Source organism: Zingiber officinale, chromosome 11A (assembly GCF_018446385.1).
Source record: "Zingiber officinale cultivar Zhangliang chromosome 11A, Zo_v1.1, whole genome shotgun sequence".
Lineage (NCBI taxonomy): Eukaryota > Viridiplantae > Streptophyta > Magnoliopsida > Zingiberales > Zingiberaceae > Zingiber > Zingiber officinale.
The window spans coordinates 85,836,120-85,845,058 of NC_056006.1; positions in this window are offsets into that span (position 1 = coordinate 85,836,120).

The following is an 8,939-nucleotide window of genomic DNA, read 5'->3' on the forward strand; positions in this document are numbered from 1 at the left end:
CGACCGCAATAGCCTCCACGTCCCTCGTCCCACGTCGCCGCCTGGCTCGGAGTCCCGACTCCGCCGGCGGCGCTGCCGATTCCGTATGTTGCCCATGTCCATCGTCTCCGGCACTCGCATGGAACCCAGAACGAAGAGGAACCACCTTGGCCGATGCGGCTCCTTCTGAGTCCTTGCGGCCGTTGCCTTTTCGAGCTCCTTTCCGTCGCAGTCCGACACCTTCCGGAGCCTCCGGTACCCGGCCTTCGACTGGGCGCCGCCCCAGAAGCAGACATCGTCGGCTGTGCACCTGGTCGTCCGATGGTCGACTTGGAGTAAGTCTCTCCGGCGGAGTTCTCCTTCCGAGATTTGGTACCGTTTGGGAGGAGGAGCGCCGAAGGGAAGGATCTTTCCGGCGAGGAAGATTTCGTCGGCGGCGCACAAGGCAGGAGAGTCCGGGGAGTCGGAGTAAAAGCAGAATTCGAAGGGACCACGCTCCACAGTATGATCTCGGTCGTCAATTTTGGAATGGACGGCCATTTGCGCGTCAAATATCGTTTAACATTAACAGAAACAGGGGGGAGTGAATGAATGCTTTACGCAGATATGACACGATGAGGCTTTTAAACAGAATGAGAATGATGGATTCGTGACCATGAATTTTCCCCACAGATGCTATGCCACAATGTGCCATGCCATCCTGAGAAGTAAGAACTCCGGCAAAAAGAATTGCGTGTGAAGTGGTTCTCTTCATTGATTCTCACTCTTTTCTCCTTTCCCATCATTTCCTAGTCCTACGGCCAGATTGATGGTTTTTGTGCACTGTGCATTGGGGTTGAGGTTTTTGGTGATTGATGCTTAAAATGAAAGCTCAAATCAGATAAACCAAAGTTGCAGGCATAATGAAGATAATGATGTGGTCTTCTGCTTCCAGCTTCGAGGAGTTGGCTTTCGAACAGGGTAATTTCTATGGCCCTGCAACATGAGAAAAAGAGAGATGGAGGAGCTTTGGCTTTTGTCTATCAACGTGCTCGACAAGGACTGGATGAGTGGCCCATGCCTTTCATTGCGTGCATTCTTCCTGTGGGAGCAAGCCCAGATTGATGACGAGACAGTTCTCAGATGTCAGGCCTGGTGTTCCTTGTGCAGTGACGATCGAGAAAAAAGGTCCAACTTCCATCGGCCAGTAGTGTGATTAATTCCATCTGGGAATTGATGCCTTAATTTATGAAGCTGAAGTCATATTTCACAAAGTTCCCTGTAAAGCATTGAATTGAATCCCCGTCAAAGAAATGGTCAGTCGAGTGAAGTTGAGATTTTTTACCATTGATTGGCCTTTGCTATTCTATTTACAAGGACATGCTCCAAATCCTAATGGACTATCTGGTCTTAGATTTTATAATCTGTAACCAATTGGGCTGGGTCGGATCTGCTAGGCGGGAAAAAGATATCGCGTCCTTTGGAATCACTAGTCCCCCTTCCGAGTCAGATCAAGGAAGAAGCATGGAACGCTTGGACTATCTAGCTATAAGAGTGAACTAGTTAAGAGTGACTCGGAAGGCCGATTCAATATCAATCGAGGAGAGAAGCACGATCTCACTGAAGTCATGAGGAGAATCAGAAATCTGATTATTTTTTAATTATTTTAAAAATATATATATAATTGATTGCTATAAGTATAATATAGTAATTAATCTATTAAAATTATTGTTCATTATAAAAAAAAAAATCTAAATCAATTGCATCAGATAATCGATTTGTTTAGATAAAATATAATTGAATATATGATTTAATAATTTTAAAACTATAACATGTCATTTAAATATTTTAAAAAAATTCTATTAATTTTTCGAAAGAAAAAACCTTTTCTACCGCTCCTTCGGCTAATATTATTGCAGTGTCATCCCCATCTCACTCTCCAATCCATGTCTTTCAGTTGGCACGTCTCCCTACTTCAGCTACCTCAACTAATCTCCTTCCACACTTTAATATTTATTCAATTCCATGCAGATCAATCATTAGTGATAAAAAACGAATATGTTGACCCAACACCCTGTCAACTCCCTCCAAGCAGACCAATCATATATCTATTCATTCTTTTGTATTGAATCGTTAAAAAAAAAAAAAACTAAAACCTTTCACGTGCAAATGAGTACTTTTTGCCCATTTACTTGACGAATGAGCACCATCCTCGATTATAGTTAAAAGTAATTCGGCAATTTACCAAAAGACATATTATAGTTAATGTATTTATCAAAAAACGTATTACGATTTTGTATTTACCAAAAGACATAGGTAAGTGATGTATATTACCGAATATAACCCTACCGCCAACCAACACCTCTGATCAGTCATCAATTCCCAGGCATCCGAACCACATTTTTAAAAAACTTAGATATTAAAAAAAAACGATCATTAGGGTACCTCCCTCCTTTGTGGCATGCGAGTGCAGCTCGGTCTTGTGAAACCCTAGTTTATTGTTCGTGAGCCATCAGTTCGAGTTTTTCTCAAGCGCCATCTAGCTAGCATTTTAGTTTAATTAAAAACCAAGAGTGTTCGTGAGCCATCAGTGAAGGATTTTAGGGTTTACATTACATTAATCAGCTAGTATCATAATGGCGCAAAGACGTCGTTCGGGTGAATCATCATCCTCGCTACATCAATTAGCTGTAAAGGTTATCATTTTACAAACTCTGTGATATTGAGAAGCTGAACTAGTATGATTTAAATTTTTTTATTTTTATAAAGTATAGGGTTCAGTTGATGTGAGACAGAAACTGCATTGGAACAGTGTCCTCGGTCACTTTAAAAGTTTTTTTTCAACCATCCACGAAGAAAGGAACGCATGGAGGCGGTGTTATTTTACATGACCGACACATAGTACTGATCAAACAGTCACCCTTTCGTATTTTTTTGGACATAGAAGATATGCAGCACATCCGTGGGATTTTGGTAAATATATTTGAAAATTGGGATTCAAGTAGTCAAACCTTTAGATTCTCAGGTACAATTTATAAATTTGTATTTTAATTACAAAGTAGTTGTATGGTAAAATTTAAGCTTTTGCTAAACATGGGGCTGATACGATGCCGTATCAGGCCCAACGTGGGCCTGATACGGCATCGTATCAGGCTCAACGTGGGCCTGATACGATGGAGTATCAGTTCTTGATATGACATTGTATCATGTCCACGGTGTTCCTAATACTTTTGTATGTGTTGGTAGAATTCTAATAATAATTTAACTTGGTCAGGTGTTCCGGTTTGCTTCACAAGAGGAGACGTTTCATTGCTGCTCGGTATTGCAGACCGAGGAGCTTCAATTCCGATTGATTCAGCTAAAGCATCCAGTGACCTTTTTCTAACTTACTTCTCAAACAAAAAAGAAGCCACTAGATCAAGAATTGAGGAGTTGCTTAAATTTTATGGCAATCGCGTTGAAGTCGAAGATGATGTTTTATTATTTTACAAATTCTATATTTTGTATATATTTGTTTGTGTCTTATTTTCTTCTAGTACATATAAGGTCCCGTTAAGTCTTATAGATATAGTAGATGATTTTGAGAATCTTGATAGATTCAACTGGGTTGAATCAATCCATGAATTTATGGCTCCACAATTACCTAAGATTGGGGACATATTTTCATCAACTGAGACAAAACATGCAAACACCAACCTCCCTTACCTAAAGGGATTTGCTGGTCTTTTGGCAGTAAATGTTTAATTTGTGTGAAAATTTTTAATATTTTGCGAACAATTATAAAATAGTTAACCCTTGTCATGGTGAATCAGGCATGGTTTTTGGAGCATGTTCCAATCCAAAAACCATACAAAATAAAAGGAGCCAGAATAAATAAGTGGAGGAATATTCCTTCACATATTAGTAAGGTGAGAGAAATGATTAACCAAGTTTCATCTGAAGAGGTAAATTTAGAATACTTTGACTATAGTTTGGTAAAAAAAGTATGGTTTTAACATGTGGTTTAATATTGCTACAGGTTGTGATTAACCTAATCCCTAACCAAGATGAAAGATCATTGGTTGAGAACCTTGCTGGCGTTGAGGACAGTCCACATGCAATGGAGGCATCACAAATTGAAGTGAGTGTAGGAGGAAGGCAGATTAATAAGGATTGTTGTAATTGCATTATTCAAGCAAACATAAATAAAGAGCTAACAATGGAGAACATGCAATTGAAGGAGAGGGTGAAAAAGTTACTTAAAATAGTTGAAAAAAAGGCATGGAATCTCAATATAGCGAGCCTGTAGACGATCCTCAAATTGAACCTGTAGGTGTTACAACAAGAAGGGAGAGGACGTGGCAGAAGTCGCTATGATTACAGGGATACTCCAATTGATAGTCCATTGTGGCTCAAAACTTTACCTAAGAGGCAGCGTAGAAATATACATATAAGTGAGCCTGCGGAAAAAGTTACAAGTATAAGAGAAGGAAAAAAATTTGTCAAAGAATATGTTGTTGTGGGCAAGGGGAAAGGAAAAATAGGTTTGGATGAAATGGAAGAAGAAATTAATATTGTACAAATGATGGAAGATAAATCTGATGAAGAGACGGACAAGGATGTAGAAATGTTTGCCAAATATGACAAAATGAGGAAACAAGCAATTGCTGTAAGACGATATATGCAAATTTCTTTGCAATTTGTTAGATATAATGGATTATCTAATTGCCTTTTTTGTTTGTATGCATAGTATGTGAAGAAGCAATTTAAGTCTTCCAAGAAAAAAAACAAGACGAAGAGGTGGCGTACTTGTTAAAAGCCTTGGAGGAAATAAAGTACGTAAATTAAATTAAATAGTTGAATAGTAAAGTATAATATATGCATATCTGATTACATATTTGGGCTAAGGTTATCAAAAAGAAATTTGTAAAAATAATCTGTGATTTGTTTACTTTGTAGGTTTACAAATGATATAGTTTGGGAGGAACCACCCTTTTGTTTAAATTTGTATTCCCTTTTATCTGGTGTGAATGGAGAAATGTTGACAAGAGGGGATGTAATCGACACGTATTGTAAAATTTTATTTAGGGGGGCATTCCCGTCTGGAAGCACATACAACAAGTCAATATATTGTTCAACATTCTTTACAGTAAGGAATTGATTTGATTATAGTTAAAAATAGAATTCTTTTTATTAGTTGGTTATGTATGTATGACTTTTCATATTTGTAGTCATTAATGAAATCGTCAAGTAAGTTTGCCTTCCAACACATGATAAAGACGGATAGACGAGATGAAGAGGTAAGGTATATATTTATACCTTTGTGCAGTGATAATGCACACTTCCACTTGCTGGTGGTGGACACCAAATCAATGACGTTCAATCAGTACAATTCTCTTGCAAGTGGAAGTAAATACAAATATGAATTTGAAGCAACGGTGAGCATCTAATAATAATGATATTGTTTGTATTTTAATATAAATGCTAGTTGATGGAAAATGAAAATTTCCTCTTCAATCTTCAGGTATCAGATTTTAAATTATATAGTCGTGAGCACGTTGTTGCTATTCATCCAAACTTGGAAAGGCATTATCCGTTTGATAGATGGGTCTCTCGCACAATTGAATGTCCACAACAACAAACAAGGTAAATCGAGCACAAGGTGTCAATATAAATAATTGATAAAAAAATATTGACAATTAAAATGCTATTGTTCTTTACAGCGTTGACTGTGACTTCTTTGTGATGCAATACATTCGATGTGTCCTATATGATATGAAGATAGACTTCAAACAAGGAGACATGAAAAAGATTAGAATTGATGTAATGGTAGCAATTTTGAGGGATAAATATTTTCAAACATTGGATTAAATATCCAGTCTTGTAAGGCAAAAACTTGTATAGAATGTAAATGCAATTATTACGTAGTGTAGGACTTTTAATATCTTTATATGTAGTCTTTGTTATATAATACGGTGGTATGTAGTGTATGAGAAGATTAGAAACTGTCACTGGAATATTAATAATATTACATAGTGATTAGTCAGAAATATAAATCACAAAATACAAAATGCAATGCTGGTGCTTATCAGTGGAAAGAGACAATGTATATAAGTTGTAATGCGCACCATTTCTATCTTCTCAAAACTGAAATCATGGTAACGGTTGGGATTGTTTAAAAAATCAAATAGGCTCGGACCAACAGTCGGTTTCCAGAGCACGTCACTAGGTTCCGTGCCAACTGCCACGGAGCAATACCTTATTAGAAATGGGGTATAAATACGTTTTGACACCAGATATACCATCTTCCCAGTTAGAACTTCACAGGGAACATGATTTAAGGTAGAACCAAGTAGGGGAGGGCCATCAGTGGGTTTTGGTCAAAACCCACTGATGGACCTAGACACATCGGATTGGACCCATTTCAGCGCTAGTGGTATTCTGGAATTGCAAGGACTCAGAATCTGGTGGCAAATCATTATTTAAATATCTATACGTGCTGGGAAAAATTTAAAATACAATCAGCCTCCGTTGGGCCTGATATGCTTGGACAGGGGCCTGATCAAAATAATAAAATAACATCAAGTTTAATAGTCACCTTCCATAGGGTAGCAAAGAAATGGTCTGCACTGTCCGTGCGAGCCATACTTCGTAATCCATGGTGTATAAATTATGTTTGACAGCATAAATACCATCTCCCCACCAAGACCTTCACAGGGGACTTGATTTCATGAAAATCTAAGTAGGGGAGGGCCATCAGTGGGTTTTGGTGAAAACCCAGAGATGGACCTAGACACATCGGATTGGACCCATTTCAGCTCTAGTGGTATTCTGGAGTTGCAAGAACTCAGAATCTGGTGGCAAATCATTATTTAAATATTTATAGGTGCTGGGAAAAATTTAAAATGCAATCAGCCTCCGTTGGGCCTGATATGCTTGGATATCAGGCCCAAAGTGGCCTTGGCACTTATAAATGGCAACTGGCACGGAGCCATACTTCGTAATCCATGGTGTATAAATTATGTTTGACACCATAAATACCATCTCCCCACCATGACCTTCACAGGGACTTGATTTCATGAAAATCCAAGTAGGGGAGGGTCATCAGTGGGTTTTGGTGAAAACCCACTGATGGACCTAGACACATCGGATTAGACCCATTTCAGATCTAGTGGTATTCTGGAGTTGCAAGGACTCAGAATCTGGTGGCAAATAAATGTTTAAATATTTATAGGTGCTGGAAAAAATTTAAAATACAATCAGCCTCCGTTGGGCCTGATATGATTGGATATCAGGCCCAACGTGGGCCTGATATGCTTGGATATCAGGCCCAACGTGGGCCTAATATGCTTGGATATCAGGCCCAACGTGGGCCTGATATCCAAGCATATCAGGCCCAAAGTGGCCTTGACACTTATAAATTGCAACTGGCACGCATGGCCGATGCTTCATAATCCATGGTGTATAAATTATGTTTGACGCTATAAATACCATCTCCCCACCAAGACCTTCACAGGGGACTTGATTTCATGAAAATCCAAGTAGGGGAGGGCCATCAGTGGGTTTTGGTCAAAACCCACTGATGGACCTAGACACATCGGATTGGACCCATTTCAGCGCTAGTGGTATTCTGGAGTTGCAAGGACTCAGAATCTGGTGGCAAATCATTATTTACATATTTATACGTGCTGGGAAAAATTTAAAATACAATCAGCCTCCGTTGGGCCTGATATGCTTGGATATCAGGCCCAACGTGGGCCTGATATCCAAGCATATCAGGCCCAAAGTGGCCTTGACACTTATAAATGGCAACTGGCACGGAGCCATACTTCGTAATCCATGGTGTATAAATTATGTTTGACAGCATAAATACCATCTCCCCACCAAGACCTTCACAGGGGACTTGATTTCATGAAAATCCAAGTAGGGGAGGGCCATCAGTGGGTTTTGGTCAAAACCCACTGATGGACCTAGACACATCGGATTGGACCCATTTCAGCTCTAGTGGTATTCTGGAGTTTCAAAGACTCAGAATCTGGTGGTAAATCATTATTTAAATATTTATAGGTGCTGGGAAAAATTTAAAATGCAATCAGCCTCCGTTGGGCCTGATATGCTTGGATATCAGGCCCAACGTGGGCCTGATATGAGTGCATATCAGGCCCAACGTGGGGCTGATAATATAAAAAGTAATATTTCAAAATAATAATAAATAATCTTACACATAAATCGAGGTAATTAAATAATATAAATTAATGAGATATTAGGCCCAAATTTCAATCTGCAAAAGCGCACACTCTCCTGCTTCGGTCTTCATCTTCTTCTCGAAGCCATTCAACGCAGCTCTGGGCCAAAACCCACTCTTCCTTCACCAGCGTTCAAGAATCATTTCCGTACGGAGGTCGGTTGCTCATTTAGTTAAGCTTTCTATAACCGGTTAACCTAGGGTTTGTGTGGGTGTGTTAGAATAAGAGCGTAGTCGTTATTACGGGAACTAAGAGTTGTTTTTCTGTGTGTTGTTATACAGTACGTAGGTTCGCAATGGCAACAAAAGAAGTCTCCACAAGTCTGTGTGCTGATCGACCAAATTATCAAAGTTACGTCAACAGAGGAAGAACTAAAAGAATGAACTGGAAAAGTACCATTTGCCACTTCAGAAAGTTTATCTCTTCTGTTAACCCGACTGCAGAACAAGAACAGATGATTCGAGGCACACCTTTTTCGTGGATCCTCGACCTCCCTGATAGTTCTTTTGTAAGAGCTCAGGTACAAAATATGTTTGATAACTGGGATCATGAGGAAAAAAACTTTATCTTCCATGGGAAGAAGCTCAATTTTACAAAGGTAGATGTGGGACTGATTCTTGGCCTACCCGACAATGGAGATATAGTTCGTCTCGATTTAAATGAGGCTTCAAGCGCACTGTACATGGAGTTTTTCCGAGAATCGGATTGTTCTGCCAAACATTTAGAGAAACTGATTAGGAAGTCTAGATCAAACGA